This window comes from Herpailurus yagouaroundi, unplaced genomic scaffold (genome assembly GCF_014898765.1).
Source record: "Herpailurus yagouaroundi ecotype Mexico unplaced genomic scaffold, PumYag 253, whole genome shotgun sequence".
Taxonomy (NCBI): domain Eukaryota; kingdom Metazoa; phylum Chordata; class Mammalia; order Carnivora; family Felidae; genus Herpailurus; species Herpailurus yagouaroundi.
This window is the reverse complement of record NW_024412470.1, coordinates 6,908,963-6,936,949: the sequence shown is the minus strand read 5'-3', so window position 1 is coordinate 6,936,949 and position 27,987 is coordinate 6,908,963. Positions and strand designations below refer to the sequence as shown.

Below are 27,987 nucleotides of genomic sequence, written 5' to 3'. Positions count from 1 at the left end.
ACACAGCGCGAACCACGCCACCCCGAGGGCTGGCGCTCAGGCCCAATCTCGCGAGAGCTGGGCCTTGAGCGGCCGCGCCAGAATTGCGGCGGCGAGACTTGGCCCCGCGGCCCTGGCTCGCCGGGCTGTTGGGAGGTCCTCCTCCCTGCCGGGATCCGCTGTGCCCGCTCGTCCGCACCTCTGCCCCAGTCACACCTCTACGGCCGGTCAGGTGGCTTATTGAACGCCTGCGTTAGGTGCCAGGCCACGGAGTTGGAGCTGGGGACGCGGAAATCAGTTAGTCGTGGCTGCTGGCTTCAAGGAACGCCCGTCCTAGCGAAGGAGAGAAACTTGTACAGACGGTGCGATTAGGGTTTTAAGAGAGGTGTGGCCCGAAGGCTGCTGTGACCCAGTTGAGGGGGTGGTCAGAGACAGCCGCGAAAGGAATCGGAGCAGTGCTTCGAGGGGTAGGAGTGCTTTGCGGGGAAGCAGAGGCCTTTCTAGGCAAAGACGCAGGCGGTGGAGAGTACGTGGTGTAGTGGAGCAGTGAGTGGCGAGTCCAGAGAAGGGGTCATAAACCCAAATGCCGACGGTGGTGGCGTATAAATCATCTTATGCAGGCTGGGCACAAGGAATGTGGAGGATGGGAGCGATGGGAGGCGCTAAGCATGAACGAGGGAGCGATCATTTTCTCTGAAAGGAATGATGGGTGCTCAACATCCGGCCAGTTTCCCTGGGAGAAGGAGCGCCCGGTGTTGATTATCTTCGCTCTTTCCAGGAAAATACAGAAGTCTTGATGTATGTGAACGTTCAATCTCTAGATGCTGGTAACTCGTTTTAAATGCCGTAGCAGTGAAAGAAAATGCCTCAGAAGCTTGGTTTCAGCCTGTGCGGAGGTTTTCAGCTTTTTCAGACGGATTATGTCTGTGTGGAGTGTGTGTTTATGAAAATCTGGAAGCTGGCTCAACTGGCTCCCCTTGGCTTGTACTTTCTACCACTGGGTCTTTTCACTTAAACTCCGATGTGCTGAGAGTTCTGTAATGCTACTTTTGGCCTTTTTTAGTTTTATGTGCGTTTCTCGTCTCTTTGGAGTTCGCAGCAGAGAACCTGTCTCCTTTGAACTATGAATTTCTATGTGGTAGTAGGTACAGAGGTAGGCCCTGTAGGGTCAGAGAGGGTGATTAAGATAGTATTGCTGACTTCCAAGTTCTTGGAAGTTATACATTATAATAAGATATAATCGAGGTATTTGTAAAATATGCGAGCATACATGAAGGCAAATTCGTTTCTTCTTGGAGGAGTTGAGAAGACTTCCCATTGGAGCTAGACCACCATAGGACTAAAAGTTTGGGTAGGGTAGGTTTCTATTCAACTCTGTATCACTTGTGTAAATATTGAAGCACAAGAAATGCATGACTTTTTTTTTTTTAATGGTGGGGTGTTTTTTTGTTTCTTTGGTTTTTTTTTTTTAGTGTTTATTTTTGAGAGAGAGGAGAGTGCAAGCTGGGGAGGGGCAGACAGGGAGGGAGACACAGAATCCGAAGCAAGCTCCAGGCTCAGTGCTGCCTGCACAGAGCCCGAGACGCGGGGCTGGAACTCACAAACCCGGAGGTCATGACAGGAGCCAAAGTCAGACACTTAACCCATTGAGCCCCCCCGGGCACCCCATGACTTCTTTTTTTTTTTTTTTTTTTTAATGGAAGTACAGTTGACACACAACGTTCCATTAGTTTCAGGTGTGCAAGGTAGTGGTTCCACAGCTGTTATGCTCTGCTCACCACAAATGTAACTACCATCTGTCAAGAACATGACCTTTGAAATCAGACCTGGTTTTCTGTTCTAGCTTTGCCACTTCATTGACAGCTGTCCTTGAACATCTTGTCCTTGAGTCTGAGTTCCCTTATCTGCAAAATGGTGATAGTAATACAAGCTGCATAAAACTGTTCAGAGGATTAAATGAGAAAGTATATTATAAAGCATTTAAAGCTGTCCCTGACACAGTTTCTCAAATCCAACATGTAAGATGAAACATAAGCGGCTAAGAAAAAATAAACAACTAGGGAAACCATGACGTGCCGTCGATTGTAAGATGTATCCCATTCAGAGTTAAAATGTGGGGTGGCTGAATGGCTCAGTCTGTTAAGTGTCTTGCTTTCAGCTCAGGTCATAGTCTCAGTTTGTAGGTTCAAGCCCTGCATTGGGCTGTGCGCTGACGGTATGGAACCTGCTCGGGATTCACTCCCTGCCTCTCTCACTCTCTCTAAACAAATACATTTTTTTTTTAAATTTTTTTTTCAACGTTTATTTATTTTTGGGACAGAGAGAGACAGAGCATGAACGGGGGAGGGGCAGAGAGAGAGGGAGACACAGAATCGGAAACAGGCTCCAGGCTCTGAGCCATCAGTCCAGAGCCCGACGCGGGGCTCGAACTCACGGACCGCGAGATCGTGACCTGGCTGAAGTCGGACGCTTAACCGACTGCGCCACCCAGGCACCCCAACAAATACATATTTTTTTAAAGTGAAAAAAGCCTCAATACAGTAACAATCAACAATACAATAAGAGGAATGTCTATTACTCCTATGTAAAAATTTACTACAGAACCATGGGCTGCTAGGATAACATTTCCTGGGGCAACAATATCATGACCCTATTACCCTTGTTTAAGAACAGTGCTAGAGGCAAGTTAAAATAACACATTTCCTACGTTCTACCAGATTCCTTTATCCTATATCCCAAGTTTTTTAATCTTTCAGTTGTACAGATTTTTAGATTTCAAAAGTTTTCCCCATGAGGACCACCATTTCAGAGTTTACTGTACTGCTTCAGTCCCCATGCCTATGACAAGGCTTTTGTCCTGGGACTTCCTTTTATTGTTCTCTTGGATAGGATTCATGTACCCATATCTTCTCCCTTAGTTTATACTATCTTACGTTATGGTACATCCTCCAGTAACTTGTGGAAGGTAAATGGGAGCTAAACCTGCAATGTGATTATTAGAAGTGTTAGTAACAACACTGGTTCTAAACGAATGTTTAGGACCGGGCCAGGCATCATAAAAGACGAGAGAAATTAAACCCCTGCTTTATAACAGACATGAACGGATATGGGCCTTAGGTTTGAATGCTACCCCACTAGGTGTGAGCCCTATTACTATCAGTGATTTAGCTTCTCTGAGCCTCACTTGAGTTTAAATTCGTAGAGATAAAAATGCCTACCTTCCAGAACTACTTTGAGGTTTACGTAGGACTGAGACCACCACTCTGGAGTCAGACCGCCTGTCTTCAGATCTTGGCTTCGCCACCCCAGTAGATGTGCAGTTTTAAGCAAATCATTTCACTGCATTGTGCCATGGTTTCCTAGAATATGCAATAGCATAATGGTAGTGAGGCCTAAATCCAAAGGTGGTTTTTTTTGTTGTTTTTTTTTTTTTAAAGATTTTGTGGGTAAAGTGTTTAGAAGAGTACCAGGCTCAGAGAAAGGGCACGTGAAGTGTTGATTGTTATTGTTACTGGTTCTATTAAATCACCTAGCACATAATCCTTGAACTAATTTTATTTTTTCTATCCATTTTCCCTGGATTCTTGTTCTCTTCAAAAGCTTCGGTTATGGGGCACCTGCGTGGCTCAGTCGGTTAAGTGTCCAACTTTGGCTCAGGTCATGATCTCCTGGTTCGTGAGTTTGAGCACCTAATCAGGCTCACTACCGTCAGCGCACAGACCACTTTGGATCCTCTGTCTTCCTCTCTCTGTCCTTCTCTCTCAAAAATAAACATTTAAAAAACAAACAAACAAACAAACAAACTTTGGTTACCATCTGTCTTCTGATGATCCATAAAGCAGTATCTACAGCCTGAGTTTCTGTCCTGATTTTCAGACCTGATATCCGACTGCCAAGTGGGCATTTCCATTTGGAGATCCCAAACTGGACATACCCAGTTCTTCTACACTAACTCCAATATTCCCTTCTTCCTTTCTTCTCTTACAGAGTAGCACCACTTGGTTTTCAAGCCAGAAAACAGGAACTACCCCCAGTTATTCCCTCTTCTTTATCCTATACATCTAATCACCAAATGTGATAAATTCTCCCCGCTTCATTTCTCTCTCTCTTTTCTACATCTTTCAATTCCTTCTACTGCACTTTAGCTCAGGTTACCATTGTCTTCCTTTGCAGTACAGACTTCTAAATGGTCTCTAGTTACACACCCACCTATGTCCCCCCACTAAGCCATTCTTTTATGTAGCCAATAGTGATCCTCCACTACAAAGATGATTGGATATAGAGAATTTAGAAGAGGAAGGAGCTGAGGGCAGTTCCCAATTTTTCCCCCCTTGGGTACCTGAATATATTCACATTGGAAAAAACAGGAGAAAAATGGATTTTTAGGGGAAGGTTTTTGTTTTTTTTCTCCACTAGGCTAGGAGGACTAGATAAAGACCTTCAGAAACGTTAAGCACTGAAAAGATTATGAGGCCCCTTCCCAAAATACAATTTAAAATAAAACTAATGCTAAAGTGAAATGTGAGTTTACTGTCTTTTGGAATACTTATCTTTTCAAATGATTTTCACTGTGAGTGTGTGTCCCAAGTGTGTGTTTAATTTGCCTTCTGGGCAACCCAGCACTCTGGATTGAAGGCAGAAACTGTCTTGTTACATCTCCCACTTTTGGAACATGGCCCGGCACAGAGAAGCTTCTCAATATATAATGAATGAGTGAGTGAATGATACTTTTCGGGAGAGAGGACTATAGGTTGGATAAATATCTTGGAAGAATGGGGAATTTTAGCTTGACTTTGAAGAAAAAGTGAAATCAGGACGTGGGAGAATCAGTGATTGAAAGCATTGAATTGAGAGTGGGAAAGAGGACAGCATAGCCTGTATGTAGTAGAAACAACCAATATGTGTAAAGAGAATATATATTCAATAGAAATGGAATTGACTAGGTAAAGTAACTGGATTATATCTGTAAGAGGTACAAAGTTGAAATTCAGCAGATCCGTGGATCTGATCCTGTGCAAAGAACTTGGTATGCACATTTTTCCCCCTGAATCAAAGAGCCCTAGTTTTTTTTTAAATCCAATTCTTAAGTGAGTTTATAAACCAATAAATGTTAAGATTTATGTTGTATATTTGAGAGACTGATAAGAAGTCTTAAGCTTGGTGCTGTAGCCATTTAATGCTCAAAAATTTTTTACTACAGGGGCACCTGAGTGGCTCAGTTGGTTAAGCAACTGACTCTTGGTCTTGGCTCTGGTCATGATCTGGTCTGGTTCATGAGTTCAATCAAGTTCGTGAGTTCAAGGCTGTGCTGACAATGCAGAGCCTGCTTGGGATTCTCTCTCCCTCTCTCTCTGCCCCTCCCCTGCATGTTCTCTCTCTCTCACACACACAATAAATAAATAAACTTAACAAAAATATCTAAAAGAAAGGAGCAGAAGGGAGGGAATGAGAACCTCAGATCTGGAGATAAAGCCTGAAAAGTTGGGCCATCAAATGGGAAAGGGAAAATTAAAATTAGTCTTTGTTTACAAATGACAAGATCTCATATGTAGAAAACCCCAAAGATTCCACAGAAAAAAACCAACTGTTAGAACTAGTAGGCAAATTTCGGCAGAGTGGCAGAATACAAAATCCACACACAAAAATCAGTTATTTTCCATAATAATAATCCAAAAAGGAAATTGAGAAGACAATTCCACTTGCAATAACATCAAAAATAAAATACCTAGGAATAATTTAACCAGGGAGGCCAAAGATTTGTACACTGAAAATTACAAAATACTGGTGAAAGAAATGGTAAGACACAAAGACATTTTGTGTTCATGGGTTGAAAAACTCTCAATTGTTAAGATGTCAATACTACCCTAAACAGTCCACATATTCAGTGCAATCCCTGTCAAAATTTCAGCATTTTTTTTGCAGAAATAGAAAAATCCATCCTGAAATTCCTATGGAAACTCTAAGGACGCGGAGTAGCCAAAGCAATCTTAAAAAAGAATAAAGTTGGAAGTCTCCTACTTCCTGATTTCAAAACTTACTCTCAAGCCTCAGTAATCAAAAAAGTGTGATACTGGCATAAAAATAGACCTATAGGGGTGCCTGGGTGGCTCAGTCAGTTAAGCATCCGACTTCATCTCAGGTCATGATCTCACGGTTCGTGGGTCCGAGCCCCACATCGGGCTCTGTGCTGAGAGCTCAGAGCCTGGAGCCTGCTTCGGATTCTGTGTCTCCCTTTCTCTGCTCCTCCCCTGATCACACTCTCTCTGTCTCAAAAATAAATAAATGTTAAAAAGAAAAAAAAAAAAAAAAAGACCTATCAACCAGTGAAATAGAATAGAGTGCCCCCAAATAAACCCTTGCTTATACGGTTAAATGTTTTTCAACATGGGTACCAAGACCATTCAATGGCTAAAGGACGGTCTTTGCAATAAATGGTGTTTAGGAAACTGGATATCCACATGCAAAAGAATGAAGTTAGATGCTTATCTTACACCATATACAAAAAACTCAATGGGTCAGAGACTTGAACATAAGAGCTAAAACTATAAAACTCTTAGAAGAAATCATAGGGGAAAAAATGATGCTGGATTTGACAATGATTTCTTGGATATGACACCAAAAGCATGGGCAACAGCAGAAAAAAGTAATAAATTGGACTTCAAAATCTAAAACTTGTGCACCAAAGGATACAATAAACTGAAAAGGGCAATTTATGAGATTGAGAAAATGTTTGCAAATCATATATTGATAAAAGTGATTAAAATCCAGAATAGATGAAGAACTCCTACAACTCAAAAACAACAAAACTCAACTCAAAAATGAGCAAAGGACTTAAACAGATGTTTCTCCAAGGAAAATATACACATGGCCAATAAGCACATAAAGGGATGCTCAACATCACTAATCATTAGGAAAATGCAAATCAAATCTATAAGATACTACTTCACATCCAGTAGAATGGCAATTCTTAAAAAACCTGGAGCGCTGGGGCGCCTGGGTGGCGCAGTCAGTTAAGCGTCCGACTTCAGCCAGGTCACGATCTCGCGGTCCGTGAGTTCGAGCCCCGCGTTGGGCTCTGGACTGATGGCTCAGAGCCTGGAGCCTGTTTCCGATTCTGTGTCTCCCTCTCTCTCTGCCCCTCCCCCGTTCATGCTCTGTCTCTCTCTGTCCCAAAAATAAATAAACGTTGGAAAAAAAAAAAAAAAACCTGGAGCGCCTGGGTGGCTCAGTTGGTTAAGCATCTGACTTGATTTCCACTCAGGTCATGATCTCACAGTTTGTGGGTTCAAGCCCTGCATTGGGCTCTGTGCTGATAGGATTCTGTCTCCTCTCTCTGCCCCTTCCCTGCTCACTCTGTCTCTCAAAATAGGTAAACATTTTAAAAAGTAAAGAACCTGTTGGTGAAGATGTGGAGAAATGGAGAAATTAGAACACGCATTGCTGGGAGGAATGTAAAATGGTACAACCACAGTGGGAGAAAGTATGGTGTTTACTTAAAACATTAAACATAGACAGGGGCACCTGGGTGGCTCAGTCAGTTAAGCGTCCGACTTCAGCTCAGGTCATGATCTCACGGTTCGTGAGTTCGAGCCCCGCGTCGGGCTCTGGGCTGATGGCTCAGAGCCTGGAGCCTGCTTCCGATTCTGTGTCTCCCTCTCTCTCTCTGCCCCTCCCCTGTTCATGCTCTGTCTCTGTCTTCAAAAATAAATAAACGTTAAAAAAATAAAAAAAAAAAAACAAAAAAACATGCCAGTCACAAAAGGACAAATACTGCATGATTCCACTTATGAGGTATCTAGAGTAGCCAAATCCGTAAAGACCGTGGAATGGTGGTTGCTATGGGGAGAGGGAAGAATGGAGGGTTATTGTTTCAACAAGTATGGAGTTTCCATTTGGGAAGATGAGAAAGTTCTGGAGATGGATGGTCGTGTGTGATTGTTGCACAACAATGTGAATGGACTTCTTACCACTGAACTGTACGTCTATACCTGGCTAAAATGGTAAACTTAGTGTTACGTATATGTTACTATAATTTTTAAGTAATTTTTAAGTTGGACCATACCTAGATGATGAGGATCAGCAAAATCTCTTAATCATTCCTTGTGAGAGTATACATTGGTACAGCCCCCTTGGAAAGTTTGTCCTTACTCTGTAAAGGTAAATATGTGCATACCCTTTGACCAACCATTTTGCTTTTATGCGTATATCCAAAAGAAACTTTTCAAAAGCTACCAGGACAAATGTACAAGAGTGTTCATGTGAAGGGAGCCTGGATGGCTCAGTCAGTTGAGTGTCTGGCTCTCGATTTTGGCTCAGGGCATGATTCTGGGGTCATGGGCTCAAGCTTCATGTTGGGCTCTCACTGAGCATGGAGCCTGCTTAAGATTCTCTCTCTCAGGGCGCCTGGGTGGCTTAGTTCGTTAAGCATCTGACTTCGACTCAGGTCATGATCTCACAGTTCATGAGTTTGAGCCCCACGTCGGGCTTGCTGCTGTCAACACAGAACCCACTTCTGATCCTCGATCCCCCTCTCTCAGCCTGCCCCTCCCCTACTCGAGCTCTCTTTCTATCAAAAATAAATAAATATTTTTTTAAAAAAAGATTCTGTCTCTCTCTAGCCTGCTTAAGATTCTCTCCCTCTGCCCCTCTTTCCAACTTGCTTTAAAATTAAAAAAAAAAAAAAAAAAGTTCATGTGAGCACCCTCTTTAATACCAAGATCTGAAAATAATTCAAATGCCTATCTACATGTAGAGGAATAGATAAATCAATTAGGGTATATTTATACAACACTCCAAATGAATGTATTAGAGTTATATGTGCCAAAACATGGGTTAATCCTAGCAATATAATATTGAGTGGAAAGAGTAAGTCCTTAAGAATTACAGCATGTGGTAGACTTTTTATGAAGTTACCGATAATAATAGGTGATGCAATGGAGGATCAAAGAGGTGTATGCAAATGTAAATTCATGTCTTGGTTTTCATGTTCGTGGTGATTTCATGGATATTTGCTATTTTAAATGAAAGACTAAATGAATGAATGCTTGAGGCCCTTGAACACACCAATGATGGTCATGAACCAAGAATAATGAATTGAATTCTCTGCATCAATTTTTTTTTTTATTTTTGGGTGCCTGGGTGGCTCACTCAGTTAAGCTTCTGACTCTTGATTTTAGCTCAAGTCATGATCTCACAATTCGTGAGTTTGAGCCCTGTGTCAGGCTCCGTGCTGTTAGCTTGGGATTTTCTCTCTGCTCCTCCTTCCCTTGCCCACTCTCTCTCAAAAGAAAATACATAATTTTTTTTTTTAGTTTGTTTATTTTATTTTGAGAGAGAGCAAGAGAGAATCCCAAGCAGGATCCACATGGTCAGTGAGGAGCTCAATGTGGGGCTCGAACTCATGAACCGGGAGTTCCTGAGCAGATATCAGGAGTCAGACGCCTGACCAATTGAGCCATCCAGTGCCCCCCAAAAAATTCTTTTTGCATTCAACTCTATATCAGTATGATATAAGTAGAAGACAGTGGGGAAGGTGGGGAGTAATCTTTTAAATTACTTGCCATCAAATATGATACTCTAGGAAGATATGTCACATTTCCCTTGTGGCCTCAGGTACCCTCTGATAGATTACTACTCCTGCCTGGGCATTTAAGCATCTCAATTTAGAAGATCAGTAATAGTGGAAAGTCACCAAAATATCTTGAGCTTGGATGGGAATTCTGCAAAGTAAGTGTTTCTGTGAAGGAAAAAAAAAATTAGTCTGGCGGTTTTACATAGGATAGATATATTTTTGAGAGATCACAGAGGAACCAAGTATCAGGCCATCATCATGATGCAGTTTTCAAGTAAGGGAGCCCTGAACTAAGTAGTAGCAGCAGAAATTGAGAAGGAGATAAACCAAGAACCTTTTGTAGGATGGAATAGTAATTCTTAGAACACATAAGATGAAGTAAATGAGAATACTTAAATAATTCTAAGGTTTCTACCAGAGGTATATCTAAGCTTTGTGACCCAAAGCTTACACAATTCTGGGGACTCCCTTTGAGAAAAACAATATGGCAAAATCAAAATAGGATCAAAATTAGATACAAAAGTAAATATTTATTTGAAAGAGCCTAGTGTAAGTGAAGATCACAGAACTTTTTTAAGCTTTTAGTTGTACTAATTCTTAGATGTCAAAGTTTTCCCCATGAGGACCAACATTGCAAAGTTCACCGGACTATTCCAATCTCTATGCCTCTCAGAGGCTTTTTTTCTTAATGTAGGTGTTATCACTATGAACTTATCTCCTAGCACTGCTTTTGCTGCATCCCATAAGGTTTGGTATATTGTGTTCCCATTTTCATGTGTCTCAAGGTATTTTTAAATTTCTTTTTTTTTTTCTTTGACCTTTGGTTGTTCGGTAGCATGTTGTTTAATCCCCACATATTTGTGAATTTTGCAGGTTTCTTTTTGTGATTGATTTCTAGTTTCATACCCTTTGATCAAAGAAGATGCTAGACATAATTAGTCTTCTTAAATGTATTAATACTTGTTTTGTGGCCTAACATGATCTCTCCCAGAGAATATTCCATGTGCACTTAAGAAGAATGTGCATTCTGCTCCTGTTGGATTATTGTTTTCTGTAAATGGCTAAGTCTATCTGTTATAACATGTAGTTTAAGTGCAATGTTTCCTTATGGATTTTCTGTTCCTATTCCTATTATTTACGCATTGTTGAAAGTAGGTTATTGAAGTCTCCTACCATTACTATATTGCTATTTCTCCCTTGAGGTCTGTTAATATTTGCTGTATATATTTAGGTGCTTCTATACTGGGTGCATAAATATTTACAGATGTTGTACTCTCTTTTAGGTACAATATATGAATGACCTTTTTTCATTTCTTATTACAATCTTTGCCTTAATGTCCATTTTGTGTGACTTAAGTATAGTTATTCCTACTTTCTTTTGGTTTCCATTTGCATGGAATATCTTTTCCCATTCTTTCTGTCTGCATGTGTTCTTAAAGCTCATGAGTCTCTTATAGATAGTTGGGTCTTTTTTTCTTTCTTTCTTTTTTTAAATCCATTTGGACACTTTATGTCTTTTCCTTGGAGAATGTAGTCCATTTACATTTAGAGTAATTATTGATAACTATGAACTTACTATTGCCATTTTCTTCATTGTTTTCTGGCTATTTCTTAATTCCTTTATTCTTTCCTTCTTCTCTTGTTCTCTGTGAGATTTGATGATATTCTGTAGTGGTATGCTTAGACTCCTTTGCCATTACCTCTTGTGTATCTGCTATAGATTTTTGATTACCACGAGGCTTACATAAAAGAGAAAGATACTTTACTTTTAGATCCTTTCCCCTTCAAATAATTTTCTTGTGAAATGTCTGTTTATACCACTACCCCTGTTGGTTTTTTCTTTTCCAATGATTAACTAGTCTACTTTCACAACATCCTTATTTTTGTCAGTGGCTTTCCTTATAATTGGAGCAGTTCTCCACTATCATTTTTCATGACTTTATGAAAGTCCTACCTCTTTTACAAGAGATTTACAATTTCACTTTGCAAATGCTTTGGACTGAATTTGCAAAGAGATGAATGGAGTAGAAGGGTATGTTAAATCAGGAGGGATGTTCAATGACTCATTTTTTAGATAATTGGTTCATTGGTAAATATATGATAGGGAAACTGTTGTTTCTTCTTGCAATCTCTTAACTGTGGGGACCTAGCTAATGAAACCCTGACTAATAAGGATACCCCGCAGGCATTTAATAGGGTTCCAGTGAGCCTCATTGAGACAATGGCTATGAGGTGCTTAGCATTTGTTCCTGGCACAAGTAGAGTTGATTATTAATCCTTTGTGTTGCCACGGTATACCATAATATCACATCTCATCATATTATGGTTGCTTAATTGTTTGTGTGCGTGTATTTCTCTTTATTTTTAAGTTCATTTATTTATTTTGAGAGGGCAGAGACAGCGCGAGTTGGGGAGGGGCGGGGAGAAAGGAGACAGAGACTTCCAAGCAGGCTTCACACTGCCAGTGCAGAGCTGGACACGGGACTTGAACTAAGGAAACCTCGAGATCATGACCTGAGCCGAAACCAAGAGTCAGATGCTTAACAGACTGAGCCACTCAGGCACCCCTATGTGAGTGTGTTTTTGTAACAGTCTGTGACTCCTAGAAGGTAGAAATGGTTTCTCATTCATCTTTATGCTCCTGATATGTGCCTCAAAAATGGTGAACATTCAATACATGTTGAATGAGTAAGTAAAGGAATGAATGAATGGGTATCTTCCTCATCTTTTTCTTGTTATAACATATCTCAGGTTATCTATTTAGCCTTTAATTAAAAAAAAATTTTTTTAACAAGGCAAATACCTTTGTACTGATAAGGAATGTTCTCTAAGATAGAGTGATAAAAACAAAATGCAGAAGGGTTTATAGCATATGCTACTTTTTTTTTTAATTGGAGGGAGAATCTACACATACATGCACAAACACACTCATGGATGTATTTGTGTACATATATGTGTGTGTATTTGTTTTTTTCATAGACTGTCTTAAGGATACATGAGGGGCGCCTGGGTGGCTCAGACGGTTAAGCAGCCAACTTCGGCTCAGGTCATGATCTCACGGTTCGTGAGTTCGAGCCCCGCGTCGGGCTCTGTGCTGACAGCTCAGAGCCTGGAGCCTGTTTCGGATTCTGTGTCTCCCTCTCTCTCTGACCCTCCCTCGTTCATGCTCTGTCTCTCTGTCTCAAAAGTAAATAAACATTAAAAAAAAATTCTCTGTTCTCCCCTTAAGAAAAAAAAAAGGATACATGAGAAACCAGTAAGAGTGACTACTTTTGGGTAGTAACACTGGGAATACACATGGTAAAGATGTACTTTTTTATTGTATACTCTTTCAAATTGCTTAATTTTTTAAAATGTTTATTTATTAAGAGCACACAAGTGGGGAAAGGGCAGAGAAAGAGACACAGGATCTGAAGTAGGCTCTGTGCCAACAGTAGAAAGCCCTATGTGAGGCTCGAACTCACCAGTCATGAGATCATGACCTGAGCCAACGTTGGTTGGTTAACCGACTGAGCCTCCCAGGCGCCCCTCAAATTGCTTAGTTTTGTTTACCTTGTGTTTATGTTACCTATTTTATATAAATATAGATATATAGATATAAATTTTATTTTACAAAGTTGTTACCATTTTTGAAACCTAAAATAATGGGTAAATGGAAGGACTGGAATGATGTTAGAATATTACTAATTCAGGTTAGAAAAGTCCTTAAATATGCAAATATACAATCATGTAAGAGTTTAAAAATATTTTCTTTGTCTTCATCTACCTGTAGGCTTATATATTGCACATTTCAAGTTGGCCTAAAGGTCACAGATACATAAAAATTGGAGGGGATTTAACAGTTATTGTTTTTCTAATTGATTTCCACAGTCTTTATCATATAATTTGTGTTTTTATCTGAGAGAATTTTTCACCTCTGGCCATACTAAATTTTGTTTCTGTGACTTTTCATTCATCATGTTTTATTTTGTTTTGTTTTAAGATTTTAAGGGGCGCCTGGGTAGCTCAGTCGGTTAAGTGTTTTGTTTTAAGATTTTATTTTATTTTATTTTATTTTATTTTATTTTATTTTATTTTACTTTACTTTTGTGTTTACTTATTTATTTTGAGAGAGAGAGACAGCATGAGCAGGGAAGGGGCAGAGAGAGAGGGAGAGAGAGAAAGAATCCCAAGCCCATTCCATGCCGCCAGCACAGAGCCTGATGTGGGGCTCGAACTCACAAACTGTGAGATCAGGACCTGAGCTGAAATCGAGAGTTGGATGCTTAACCAACTGAGCCACCCAGGGCCACTAAAGATTTTATTTTTAAATAGTGTCTACATCCAGCATGGGGCTCGAATTCAAAATCCCAATATCAAGAGTCACATGCTCTACCAACTAAACCAGCCAAGCACACCTCCATTCATCATGAGGTATACGGTTACTCTTGCACATACGACCTAAAAGTATGCCAAAATATCCCAAATTAAATGATCTATATGCAATTTCTTTGTAAAGCGTAACAGACTCTGTCAGTGCTCTGTCCACCCTCGGTCTAACCTGTTGTATTCACTCCAGCAACTTCCAGCTGCCTGGGGTTTCTGGCATCAGGAACTTCTGTCTCCCTCTCTCTCTGCCTCTCCCCTTCTCCCTCTCTCTCTCTCTTTCAAACATTAATAACCATTAAAAAATACTTTAAAAGTAATTTATCATAATGTATCAAAGGGCTTGAAGATGTACATATCCTTTGATCCAACAATAGGAAATAATCAGAGGATGGGCGATTAAGCATTTTTAAGGATGTTTTCATAGCCTTAAATTTTAAAATTTTATTTTATTTTTGAGAGCGAGGAAGGGAGAGAGACAGAGAATCTTACAAGGAGCAGAGAGAGAGAGAGAGAGAGAGAGAGAGAGAAGCAGGGCTTGAGCTTACCTGGTACAGGACTCGAACTCAAGAACCATGAGATCATGACCTAAGCCAAAGTCAGATGCTTAACCAACTGAGCCACGCAGGGACCCAATTTAAAAAATTGAAAAAAGCAGAATATCTAAATGCTAAAAAAGAGGACTAATTAAATACATTATAACAAATGAATGCAATGGAATACTGTTCAGTGTTTAAAATTATATAAATGCATATTGATTTCACTGCAAGTTCACAGTATATTATGTGACTATATTGGCTCTTTGGTAAATATGTGTTAGAGCAAACGTTGCTTTTTAGTGCAATCTCTTAACTATGGAGACTTGGCTAATAAAATCTTGACTAGAAAGGACCTTTATTTATTTATTTATTTATTTATTTATTTATTTATAAATGTTTATTTATTCTGAGGGAGAGGGAGCAAAAAAGGGTAGACAGAGAAAGAGAGAGAGGGGGAAAGAGAGAATCCCAAGCAGGCTCCACGCTGTCAGCACAGCGCCTGATGCAGAGCTTGATTTTATGAACTGTGAGATCATGGCCTGTGCTGAAATCAAGAGTCAGATTCTTAACCAACTGAGCCATCCAGGTGCCCCAAAAAGGTACCTAAAAAAAAAAAAAAGAGTAATATATATGTATTATGCATAGGAAACCATTTGGAACATTGACAATAAGTTGTGATTTGTCATCAGTATTCTAGGTCTTGCAAGGGTGGTAGATGTTTATTGGCTTATTAAATACATAATAAATAAAGAGGGTCAGTGATGAGAATGTGTGATAAAATAAGGGTGATGATCGCTTCAAATCTGTGCAGTTGAAGTATGTTAAATAAAAGAATGGAAAGGGGGGAACATCAAGAGGTTATACGCTCAATTGTTAATAGTAGTTATCTCTGACTAAAACTTTAAGGGTAATTATTTTCTTTTTACACACTCAAGAGTTTCTAATTTGTCTATAATTCTATATTACTTATGTAACGGAGATATTAAAAAGTCAAAGCCATTACATTTAAGATTTAAAAGTATTCGACAATAACAGCAACAGTGAAGCCTTGCCCTCTTAAATAGACAAAAGACCATTGTCTGTACTGGCCAATTATGTTCCTTTGTAGCAAATACATTACATTGGTTTGTGGGACATTCCATGTAGAATACCGCTGAAACATTTCTGTGACCAACAGATAAATTATATTGGATTTGATGCATTTTACCTATGTCAGGCCACTTTTGCACTTGGAGAAAAATGCTTTGTTGTTTACTACCTACCATATAAAAGGAAGGAAGCGGTTTCCAGCTACTAGGAAATATAAAGCCATTTGGAAACTCTTCTCCTGGGTTAGAAGGTATTCTTGATATAGGGATACTGGAATGTAGCTACTTTTTTAGGGAAAAGAAAATTTATAAATGTTATTACTTAAATTACGTTATCTTAAATAGAACTACAAGTGTAACTTATTTAAATTTTCAGTTTCAAATAGTGGAGCCAAAGGGTTTTGTTTTTTTTTTTTAAGTTTGTTTATTTTGAGAGAGAGAGAGAGTGCCCTCAGGCATGTAGTGGGGGAGGGGCACAAAGAGAGGGAGAGAGAGAGACTCCCAAGCAGACTCTGTGCCGTCAGCGAGGAGCCCACAGCAGGGCTCTATTTCATGAACCATAAGATCATGACCTGAGCCGAAATCGGGAGTCAGATGCTTAACTGACGGAGCCACCCAGGGGCCCTGCCAAAGGTTATTTTAAAAACTTGAAGTTGCTGGGGCCCCTGGGTGGCTCCGTCGGTTAAGCGTCTGACTTTGGCTCAGGTCATGATCTCACAGTTCCGGAGTTCAAGCCCCACATCGGGCTCTGTGCTGACAGCTCGGAGCCTAGATCCTGCTTTGGATTCTGTGTCTTCCCTTCTCTCTGCCCTTCCCCTGCTCATGCTCTGTCTCTCTCTGTTTCTCAATAGTAAATAAACGTTAAAAAAATTAAAAATAAATAAATAAATAAAAATTTGAAGTCGCTCTGGAACTTGGTTAGACGTATCTGCTATATATTCCTTAATGCTTTCCCTAGCTTCACATTTTTTGTCATGGCCTATTCGAGGACCTGTTTTTCTTTTCTTTCTTGATTGTAAGTGCAGTAAGAGTAGGAATGACATCTGTCTTACTGGCAAATAATAGGAAGTATAGATAGATAAATAGATAGATAGATAGATATAGATTTTTTTTTTTTTTTAATTTAAGAGTGAGAGAGACAGAGAGAATCTCAAGTGGACTCCATGCCCGGTGGCAGAGCCCCATATGGGACTCTGATCCCATGACACTGGGATTATGACCAGAGCTGAAGTCAAGAGTCAGACGCCTAACCAGCCAAGCCACCCAGGTGCCCCGGAACTCAATATTTAACAAAAGAACGTATAAATGAATGAATAGATTCAGTTCCAATTTACAGCTAGGACATAAAGAGCAGAAGCTTTAAAATGCACAGTGGGGGTGGTTCCTTACACATTGAAGGTTTGAAGTGCATGTTACATTTGAAGTGCATTTACATTTAAGGTGAAACATTCATGTTTATGGTTGACACTAACTAATTCCAGTAAGTGAAATGCCAAGTAGGAATACACTACTAAAAGTCCTCGCGAGGAATAAGAATGGAGGGAAAGTGCCACACAGGCTACAATGTCTCAGTTATATGAATGCAAAGCTGCAAGAGAACTCAGAACATCTTGAAGTCAATCCCTTCATTTAATAGATGAATAAATTGAAGTTCATACAATTCAAATGAATTATAGAGTCACCGAGTTCCTTATTGATAATTCCAGACCATGAGCTAGGTCTCCTGACTTACTGGTCTAGTTTTCTCTCCATCAAACTTAAAAGAAGGATTGACTATCACCTAAGTCTAGGAAAGGAAGAATAGAGAGACAATCATCTTGTTCTTCAAACATTCTGGTTCAGATTCCTTCTTCAGCCCCAGAGAGCAGAAATCGGGGGTCATTAAGAATGGCATTGTAAATGAAACAAAGTGAGATTTCACATCTGGAATACTATACGTAGTTCTGTGTCCATTCCACAGGAAAAATACAGCAAAGCCAGAGAAAGGTCCGCGGGAGGAGGTGAAAGTGATCTCACAGAAGGATTGAGAACAAGATGAAAACATTATGATGCTTCACACTGAGCTGTTAAGAGGAAATATAATTATCAGCACTGCACCTGAAACTTTTAATTGGGAACGCAGAGGAAGAGGAGATCCTTCCACAAAATAGCCATGGATGCTGTTGCCAGATGTCCTGTCCTGCATTAAATGATCCATGAGTCTGATCTGGTATGCTCATTCATACGGTTTTATTTACAAAACTCCTTTTCTTGTCATTTCAAACCCCACTTAATCCCTAAAAACCCCAACGGAGAGGGGAAAATGAATGCCTCATTATAGTCTTCTCTGGTGACAGGTAGTGGTGCTTCGGGTCACAGGGTGACAGTTATCTGGATTGCAAGTCCTGGGTGGTTATGGATGAGAGATACCACCCTTTCAGCTAATACCTATCAACTACCCATGTCTTTTACTCATTTTCTCTTTGGGGCCTGTGAATTGTTTCCTATGGAAGTACGTCTTGGTTTATAGTAGCCATAGTGGAAGCTGCTTTTTATGATATTGTCAAATATTATATTCAAAAGATAAATATTTGGAGTACCCTAAAATAAACATATAAATGTTCCCTTTGTTTCACATCTTGTTGTGTCCTATTTCTTGGGAAGTTATCAGATTTCAATCTTCTGCCTTCTTTTCTTGAGAGTTTACTTCTTTAATCTTCCCTTTTGTGTTTAACTTTCAATATGCTCCTCTCTGCCAGGGACGCCTGGGTGGTGCAGTCGGTCGGTTAGGCGTCCAACTTTGGCTCCGATCATGATCTCACGATTTGTGAGTTTGAGCCCTATGTCGGGCTCTCTGCTGTCGGTGCAGAGCCTGCTTCAGATCCTCTGTCCCTGTCTCTCTGCCCCTCCCTTGCTCTCTCTCTCTCTCTCTAAAATAAGTAAACATGAAAGAAAAATGTTCTCCTTTCCCACGTATTTTTCAAAGCTCTCACATTTATTTGAATGCTTAAGTGTTTTTGCAATATTAATAGGTATGTTTTTCAGTAGCTCACAAAAACTGACCGGCTTTTCTGCTAGTGAGCAGTTATTGTAGAAAACTTTGCAGATATGAATATTCAAAACTGAAATAATAACAAAATAAAATAAAATAATAACAAAATAAAAATAACAAAACTGAAATAATAATCATAATTATGATTAGCTCTTGGGGAGAGGATTAGAGAGGATGTTCACATTCTGCATAAAAAATTCCTGAGGGGCACCTGAGTGGCTCAGTCGGTTCAACGTCCAACTTCAGCTCAGGTCATGATCTCACGGTTCTTGGATTCGAGCCCTGCGTCAGGCTCTGTGCTGACAGCTCAGAGCCAGGAGCCTGCTTCACATTCTGTGTCTCCCTCTCTCTGCCCTTCTCCCGCTCGTGCTCTCTCTCTGTCTCTCAAAAGTAAAATAGGGGTGCCTGGGTAGCTCAGTTGGTTGAGTGTCTGACTTCAGCTCAGGTCATGATCTCGTGGTCCGTGGGTTCATACCCCGCGTCCGGCTCTGTGCTGACGGCTCAGAGCCTGGAGCCTGCTTCGGATGCTGTGTCTCCCTCTCGGTCTGCCCCTCCCCCCGCTCACTCTCTGTCTCTCAAAAATGAATAAAAAAAATTACAGAATTTTTAAACATAAAAACTAAATAAAATAAACGTTACATTAAAAAAAAAATTCCCTCATTGTTTTTTATACTAAATATCTACAACTTTTTAAGCCAGAGAACAATTATAATAAATTATTACTAGCTGAATATTATACATGAGACATCTGTCTAATATAAAGCTAAAGTCAATAAATATTATTCTCCATGTAAATAGGTCTCTTAGGACCTCCTCCAAGGTAGCAGGATACTGTTTAATTCCTTGTAAGATGATCTGTTGTTTTGACACTCAGTCACTATAGAGAAGCTTTTTTTTTTTTTTTTTTTTTTATGTTTACTTTTTTATTTGTTGAAAGAGAGAGAGAACCAGCCGGGGAGGGGCCAAGAGAGGGAGAGAAAAATCCCAAGCAGGCTCCTCGCTGTCAGTGCAGAGCCCAACACGGGGCTCAAGCCCAGGAACCATGAGATCATGACCTGAGCTGAAACCAAGAGTTGGACCCTTAAACAACTGGGCCACCCAGGTGCCCCTAGAGAAGCATTTCTTAGGGTGAATTCCACAGAACATCGGTTCTGCCCCTTGCTAATAGGCAAATGAGAAAAAAGGATTCTGTGGTTTGGTAACTTTGGTAAAACACAGGTTTAAACAAACAAACATGTTTCTTAATTGCAGCATTTTTCAGGGTGTTGAAAGCACTCAGGGACACCGTGACTCTCTCCAGGAAGTGAAAGGGGAGCAGAGCAGTGCACAGGTTTTTCCAAACTTGTTCACTCCCAGTATCTTTTTTTTCCCCTCCCCAAACCAAAGTTCCAAGGCCTATGTTTTGGGAAACTGCTTTGGAGTGTTCAAGAAACAGTTCTTTTCATCGCGAGATTTATCCATATCTAAAGATACAATCATTGTTTTTGAGCCAGATCTACATTATTTAAAGTATAGATTTTTCAAATATTACTTTAATTTTAGTTCATTTTTCTTTTTTAAATAAATAAGACGGTCTGTGATATAATACTAGGTTTGGGTTTGTTAAATTGTGTTCAGGATTTATACATGTGCTCATCAGAGACACTGGCCCTTAATTTTCCAATTTTTTTCTATTAAAGTTTATTTATTTAAATGGGGGGGGGTGCAGAGAGAGAGAGAGAGGGAGAGAGAGAGTCCCAAGCAGGCTCTGTGCTAACAGCACAGAGCCTGATGCTGTGCTCTGTTTCACGACCATGAAATCATGACCTGAGCAAAATCAAGAGTCGGATGCTTAACTGACTGAGCCCCCCAGGGGCCCCTAATTTTCCATTTTTTTGGTAATACGTTGCCAGATGTTAGTAGTAAAGCTGTGCTGCTCTCATAAAATAATGAGTTGTGCAGTGTTCCATCTTTTTCTCCTGTCTGGAAGAGTCTGTGTAATCTTGGTATTAACTCTCCCTTGAATGTTTGGTAGAATTCACTGGTGAAAATGTCAGAGCCCAGAATCTTATTTCACTGTGTTTTATTTCACTGGGAAGTTTTCGGTTTTGCAAGAGGTGTCAGAGCCCATTTGGTGCAGGGGGCAAAGCCCCACGCCCTCGGCCAGCAGTGAGTGGCGGACTTAGTGAGGCACAGATAGGGGAGATTCTTGCTTGAAGATGAAAGGTTCTGGTTCAGAACACGCGGCGAAGCAGTCGGCAATCTAACTGGGGGATCCTGGAAGTGAGAGACACCCACAAGGGCTGGGAGGAGCTCCTCACACATTTTTGGCTAAGTAGGATACTACACATGGGTGGAGGGGACCTCAGAGACCTGGGAGTCCGGGGAAAGGCAAAAGACAGGGGAGTCTTGAGAACTGGCTGGATCTTTGAATTCATTCCCCAATAGATAATTCAACAATTCGAGTTGGGTATTTCCATACTTCGCTCTCGGTATGTGATGGTCGGGAGAAGTCCTCGAAGATCTCTACCTACAAAGAACATAATCGACACCGGCTAATGTGCCCTGAAATATGTTGTTGCATTTGCTCCCCGGCCACGCTTCCCCCCAGGCTAGTCCCAGCCGGTGGCTGCGTGTCATCGGAAAACAAAGGCAGGTCTGTTCCTAGAAGTTATGAGGTTCTTCTGATTGCTAACAACTTTGACTTAAGGACTCACAACAGCTTGGCTGAGCCTTTCTTCGTCTGCATGGTAGTCTAGGATGCTTCTGCCCAACGTTCTTTGTCTCTGTACCTCTCCCATACTCAGGCTCAGGCTCGTGCTGCAGTCCAAATGACCTCTCTCTCGGGCTTTTCCAGCCCCTTCCTATTTCCTCCTGCAGCCATTTCCCCTAATGATTGTACATTTACTCCTAGTGGCATGTGCTTCGTCGAGGGCCCAGATGAGCACAAATGGCATCAAAAGTGGTCCACGAAATTGGGGGTCAGATGGGGTATTGGGGACTGGCTCATCTACTGCCCAGCAGATGAGGAGGACGCTGGGAAGTGGGACGTGGCACCAGGTGGTGGCTCCGTTCTTTTCATAGTGAGGTTAAAGTGAGGTAAAGATTCCCCTGGTGGTGACCTGGGACAATGTCCCTGGAGAGGCGAAGGCTGTGGCAGGTGCGATGTTTCAGGCCTTTCAGAAAGACGGGGGACCAGTGCCTGCACAGACAGTGGAGTTGGCTTGTTGCTACTACATCTTAGTGATACTCTGCTGTTAGCAAGCAGTCAGGGGTTCTGTGTGAGAGTCGGAGGCCTCTGGTGGCTTCCAAAGAGGCCCTGATCTCTTGCAGAAGCAGGGCAGACACGTTTCAGCAACAGGCAGAAATACTAATTGTTAGAGTCTCAGAGTTCCGTCATTGTTTGCGTTGGTCAGCCAAGGCAGGAGGGTTGGGAATGTTAGAGCCTGAGGATCTACACAGTGGCCTGTGTAGCCACTGGACCCCTGTACCCTCCGTACTCACAGAGGTGGCCCATATTCCCTAAGAAGAGCTAACACTTCTGAGATGCTCTCCTCTGAGGCTGCCCTTGCCCCGACTTCATCTCCTGGCCACCAGACTGATAACGGGGGTTATGTAGGGCCTGAGTAAATTATACTCAAAATTCTCCTTGTGTGCATGTGTGGGCACGTGTCTTCCTGGGGAATCCATTGCTGTTGTTAGTTTTTTTTAGTCTGTGGCTAAAAATATTTCTGAAACACTAGCCCTTCCTCCCTTTAAGCCCGAAGCCTTCTTCCCACCAGGAACAGCTGTAATTTCATTACAAAGCAGAACTGAACTAATTTCCTCTCCTAATGACCCAGGGAAAGTTCACTTTGACATACCAAAATAACTTTATAGGAAAATACCACTTGAACCCTGAGCTAAGACTAATCGGCTGGACCTGCTAATCTCATTTGGCCTCCGGTTGGCACTTCGGCCCAGGATCTCAAGGACAGTCAAACTTGCCATCCTTGGCCACCAGACTAAATGTAGGTACTCCTCTGAGGCAGTTGCCATCAGCTATACCAATCCTCTGCTTCTCTTCTCGACAGTCACCTGGGCTGGGACCAGGATGAAGCAAGGAAGGCGCTCAGGGTCAACGCATAAGGAGGGGCTCCTTTTCAAGGCTCACCCTACACGTGCACTCGCTCCGTCTGACAGTCGGAGCCCCCTTACATCTTGCACCCTAGGGGTCTCCTCTCTCAACCCCTAGTCCCACCCCTGTACATCACCAACTACAGTGCATCGCTTACGGTGTGATGGAAAGAGCATTAGCCCCGGAGTGAAGGAGGGGGGACGAGTAGGTTGTTTGCAGAGAAGATGGCCCAGAGCTGACTGGGGGAAGTGAGGGAAGTCATTGCAAAAAAGTGGGAGAGCAAGAATTTAGTCTGGAGACAGGAAAAGAAGCGAAGGGTCAGACGCAGGTCTGGGAAAAGCCCTGTGAACAAAATGAAGCTAAATGTTTTAGGGGGCACCTGGGCGGCTCAGTCGGTTATGCATCCAACTCTTGATTTTGGCTTGGGTCATGATCTCCTGGTTCCTGAGTTGGAGCCCTGAGTCAGGCTCTGCACTGACAGTGTGGAGCCTGCTTGGGATTCTCTCTCTCTCTGTCTCTCTCTCTCTCTCTCTCTCTCTCTCTCTCTGCCCCTCCCCCCTCAAAATAAATAAACTTTTAAAAAAAGGCTTAGAACACGGAGAGTGAACAAAATGAGGTTGCCAGGAGCTTGCTCATATTGGGAGCCAGTAAGTTCTGGGAGAGACGACTAACTTCTGGTTATACCCCAGTCTTACTTTCATACAATCATGCTGGAAAATATATCCTGGTTGGGGACAGGAGAGAAAATCAGAAAATCTCTATAGAGTGAAAATCTATATGTTAATCTTTTCAAAGTCTGGGAAGGCTTCTTAGGACATATGGGATTTCTGTAGTTGGGCCAGCTGAAATATAAAAGCCCTGGTGTGACAACTGTCTTTGTGGGGTAAAGCTGTATGCACAAAAGTCAATATGTTGAGTTAAACAACATTAACAACATTTACATTTATGTAACATTTTATAGGTTACAAAGTCTTCTGACACCTTCTTCTTAATTCACAGTCTCTCTGTGCCTTTGCCCATTTCTGTCCCCAATTCCTAAAAATCTCTTTCTTCTCCTAGCCTGCTTGTTGAAACCTGGTTTTTGAGGGGCGCCTGGGTGGCGCAGTCGGTTAAGCGTCCGACTTCAGCCAGGTCACGATCTCGCGGTCCGGGAGTTCGAGCCCCGCGTCAGGCTCTGGGCTGATGGCTCAGAGCCTGGAGCCTGTTTCCGATTCTGTGTCTCCCTCTCTCTCTGCCCCTCCCCCGTTCATGCTCTGTCTCTCTCTGTCCCAAAAATAAATAAACGTTGAAAAAAAAAATTTAAAGAAAGAAACCTGGTTTTTGAAACGGCTTTATTGAGATATAATCCGCATACAATTCACGAAGGTAAGAACCAGTTCAGTGGTTCTTACGATTTTCAAAGCTGTGCAGCCATCAAGACAGTCAATTTTAGAACATTTATCTAAAAAGAAATCCTGGAGATGCCTGGGTGGCTCTGTTGGTAAGAGCATTTGACTCGATCTCAGGGTCTTGAGTTCAAGCCTCATTTGGGCCGGGAGCCTATTTAAAATGAAGAAAGAAAGAAGAAGGAATCCTGTACTCCTTCAGCAGCCACTCCCTGTTTGCTTTCTAACCTCCCCAGCTGTAGGCAACCACCAATCTCCTTTCTGTCTCTGTCCATTTGCCTGTTCTAGATATCTTAATTTTTACCTTAAAGGGACCTGGGGGATTAGGAATTCTTATTTCTGGAACTCCTAATCCCTAAGTGGTGGGACTTCTGTAATAAGAGCTGTGATTGAAGGGGAAGGAAATGGTATTTATTTAACAACTACTACATGCCGGTATATAGTCTTTATTTTCACAACCATCCTACAAACCACGTATCATTTAACAGTTGAAGAACCTGAAGTCCATAGAAGTTAAGTAACTTGCCATAGCTTACAAAGTAGTAGCAAAGCAAGGATGTAAACCTTGCTTTTCCAACTGGAGCCCATTGCCTTCTTTCCCCAGATCAGTAATTCTCAAACTTTGGTGGGTGGGTTCTGGAGACACCTGGAGGGCTTATCAAACACAGATTAATGGGCTCCACCCACAGAGTTTTGGATTCTTTTTTTTTTTTAATGTTTATTTATTTATTTTTGAGAGTGGAGAGGGGAGGAGAGAGAGGGAGTCAGAGAGTCCCAAGCAGGCTCCACACTGTCAGCACAGAACCTGATGTGGGTCTTGAACTCCCCAGTTGTGAGATCATGACCTGAGCCAAAACCGAGAATCAGACGCTTAACCAACTGAGCCACCCAGGCACCCCTGGATTCTTCACTTCTGGGATGGGGCCCACGCTTTTGCCTTCCCTGATGCTGCGGATGCTGGGGTTTGGGACTATGCTGTATAACACACTGCCAACAGTATCTGAGAATGTGATTAACATCATAGAGCTAGACGTAAGGAGCTTTAATATCATCTGGCCAGCATTTCAGAACAGTGCTTATGATCTGTCCAAGCAACTGCTGATGATAAAAGGCCACACGGGCCACCAAAATGTTTCAGAGACAAGCTAAAGTCTGTTGACATTTTTTTTTTTTTCCTGGCTTGGAAATGTGATAGTTTCCATGGTTTGTGAAGCACCTAGAGGTAGAACTTTCCAGATGGAGACAAAATGTAGCGTTCCTTGTCTAGTTCCGAACTACAGCTACTTAGAGAGCAGGCAGGCAGACAGAGGACTGGGAACGGCCGTGTCTCCTTTTGTTCCTTGGCCACAGCTGCAATTGCACACTCATGCTGACTTTGTCCCCGTATGTTAACTAGGCCAGAACTTGATCAGACTGAAATCTGTACAGAAAGTAAAATTATCACAGATACTGAGAAACATGGATTTCCTTGAATCTGTTCTAACTCCGGATTTTATTGAACATGTTTGATTTTTTTTTTTTTTTTTTCCCTTTAGTGCGAGGGGAAGGAGGAAGGTTGGAAATCACTTAGCTCAGAATCTGCAGTGGAATTGCTACAGTAGACTCAAACATGATTTGAACATCCCTAGCTGTGGGATTTGGTGACCAGGCTCCTGAGGGAGGATGACACAGCATAGGGAATGGCACGGACAGCCTGCCTTGCTGTATAGAGAGCAGAGATACAAAGTCCTTGTCGAGGTCACCGGTGCTGAGAATACTCTTAATGTAAATGGACTTGGGTGACTTCCTTACGTGGAGGTAAGGCAGCCCTAGGGAAAGAAGAGAGTGAAAATGGGAGAGCAGAGTGCAGCTGGATGTCCTTGCTAATTAGGCCTTACCTTTATATAGACAGCTTTTGTTTTTCTTTTCAGAGCACTTTCATGTATATTAACTTATGCACGGAAGTCAAATTATGAAACAAGGTACAGGAGGGGCGCCTGGCCAGTTTGGTATAGCATGTGGCTTTTGCTCTTAGGGTTGTGTGTTCGAGTCCCACGTTGAAGGTAGAAATCACATAAAAAAATAAAATCTCTCTCTCTTTTTTTTTTCCCCCATGAGCAGGGGAGCAGCAGAGAGGGGGAGAGAGAATCCCAAGCAGGCTCCACGCTGTCAGTGCAATACCCTAATAGGGGCTTGAACTCATGAACTGTGAGATCATGGCCTGAGCTGAAATCAAGAGTTGGATGCTTAACCGACTGAGCCACCCAGGCCCCTCCCCCCAATAAAACCTTTAGACAAGGTGCAGATAAGTGTAATGAATTAGCTCAGTTAATGAGTTGGTTGGACTAGTTAATAGATGCACATACAAGGCTACATGCAGACAGTTGCTTGGAATGCCAGGAAAAGAAAACATTTGGAAATAAGACTGGGAACCGTGTAAATACCATCGAGGGAACACCACCTTTCATTCCAAAATGGTGGGAGAGAAGTTTACTCCTTGGTACTTTTACCTCTTCCGCATTCTTCATTTGTTGATTCAATACATTCAACATGTATCGAGTGCTTCTTACCTGCCTGTCATTCTGCCCAGTGGGCCTTGGGAATGTAGAAATGAGACGTGGTGTTTCTTCCTTTATTCAACAAATATTTATTAAGGTCCTACAGGTGCCAGAAACTGTTTTAGGTGCTAGGGATATAGCAATTAAAAGAAAAAAAAAAAAAACAAAACAATGTACAAATGTACAAATCATTTTGCAGTAAGTGTCTTCAAACTAACAAGGTAAAGGCAACCCAAGTGCAACAATAAAAATGTGCTGGCTAGAGGGATGGGCACATGGCTAGTGTGATAGAGCAAGTGTGGTACAATGTTCGTGGTGGAGTCTAGATGGTGGTTCTGTCAGTGTTTAAAACATTTAAACTCTTGGGGCGCCTGGGTGGCTCAGTCGGTTGAGTGGCCGACTTTGGCTCAGGTCATGATCTCGCGGTCCGTGAGTTCGAGCCCCGCGTCGGGCTCTGTGCTGACAGCTCAGAGCCTGGAGCCTGTTTCGGATTCTGTGTCTCCCTCTCTCTGACCCTCCCCCGTTCATGCTCTGTCTCTCTCTGTCTCAAAAATAAATAAAAGTTAAAAAAAAAAATTAAAAAAAAAAAACATTTAAACTCTATGTGTCGAAATTTTTGTAAGGAAATATCATGGGAAAAAAGGCTATAGAAATAAGGAAAGTGGGCGGGGGCAGCGCCTGGGTGGCTCAGTCGGTTGAGCGTCTGCCTTTGTTTCAGGTCACGAGCTCACAGTTTGTGGGTTCGAGCCCCGCATGGGGCTCTGTGCTGTCAGTGCAGAGCCTACTTCAGATCCTCTGTTCCCGTCTCTGTCTGCCCTCCGCTGCCCAAAAGTAACTGAAACAAACAATGAAGTAAGGAAGGTGGGGATTTGGGGAAAATTCATAGAGGATGTAACATTCTTTCGCCCTCTTCTTTCCCTAGTTACCTAATATCCCCTTAGCCCTGGGTCCGTCAGGTTTTCCAAGTCCCATTGGGCTTCATCTTGGGCTATAAAGAACTCTGCAAAAGTCTTTGAAGACTGTGAGATCTCCTTAGTGGAGAAAAGCCTTTGGGGCCACGAGGCCGACTCCTGAATCAGCTAAAACCCACCCACCCCACAGCCACGTGGTAAGGCAGGCTCCTTCCAGCCAACCTCTCCCAAAGGCCTGCCTCTACCTACCCAGGTAGCCTACTTCCTCCATGTTAGTCTCCTGTGGGAGCGTCTGTGGGAGTTTGGTTTTGGATGGTGACATGAATATTTCAAAAGCGAAAAAAGACCATTTGTGCTTTCTAATATGCTTAATTTTCTCGAGCAAATTTTCTCGAAGTAATTCCGGAGTTGAGGTACTTTACGAAGTTTGAAACGAATGCTATTGACTTAAGCTTTCTTTTGGACTGTGGGAGCCCATCAGCTCA

General features: G+C 41.9%; 1 long non-coding RNA gene across 3 annotated transcripts; it reads left to right on the top strand.

The window, feature by feature from the left end:
* The first annotated feature begins 17 nt into the window (after positions 1-17).
* Positions 18-27,987, top strand: LOC121020932 (uncharacterized). 3 transcript variants are annotated; one of them, XR_005786371.1, is made up of 4 exons: positions 18-777; positions 17,503-17,751; positions 25,590-25,851; positions 27,885-27,987. It is a non-coding gene; the product is annotated as an uncharacterized LOC121020932 (long non-coding RNA). The 3 variants fall into 3 exon arrangements; XR_005786370.1 differs by lacking the exon at positions 27,885-27,987 and having other exon boundaries at positions 29-777; positions 25,590-26,154; XR_005786369.1 differs by lacking the exons at positions 25,590-25,851; positions 27,885-27,987 and having other exon boundaries at positions 45-777; positions 17,503-18,156.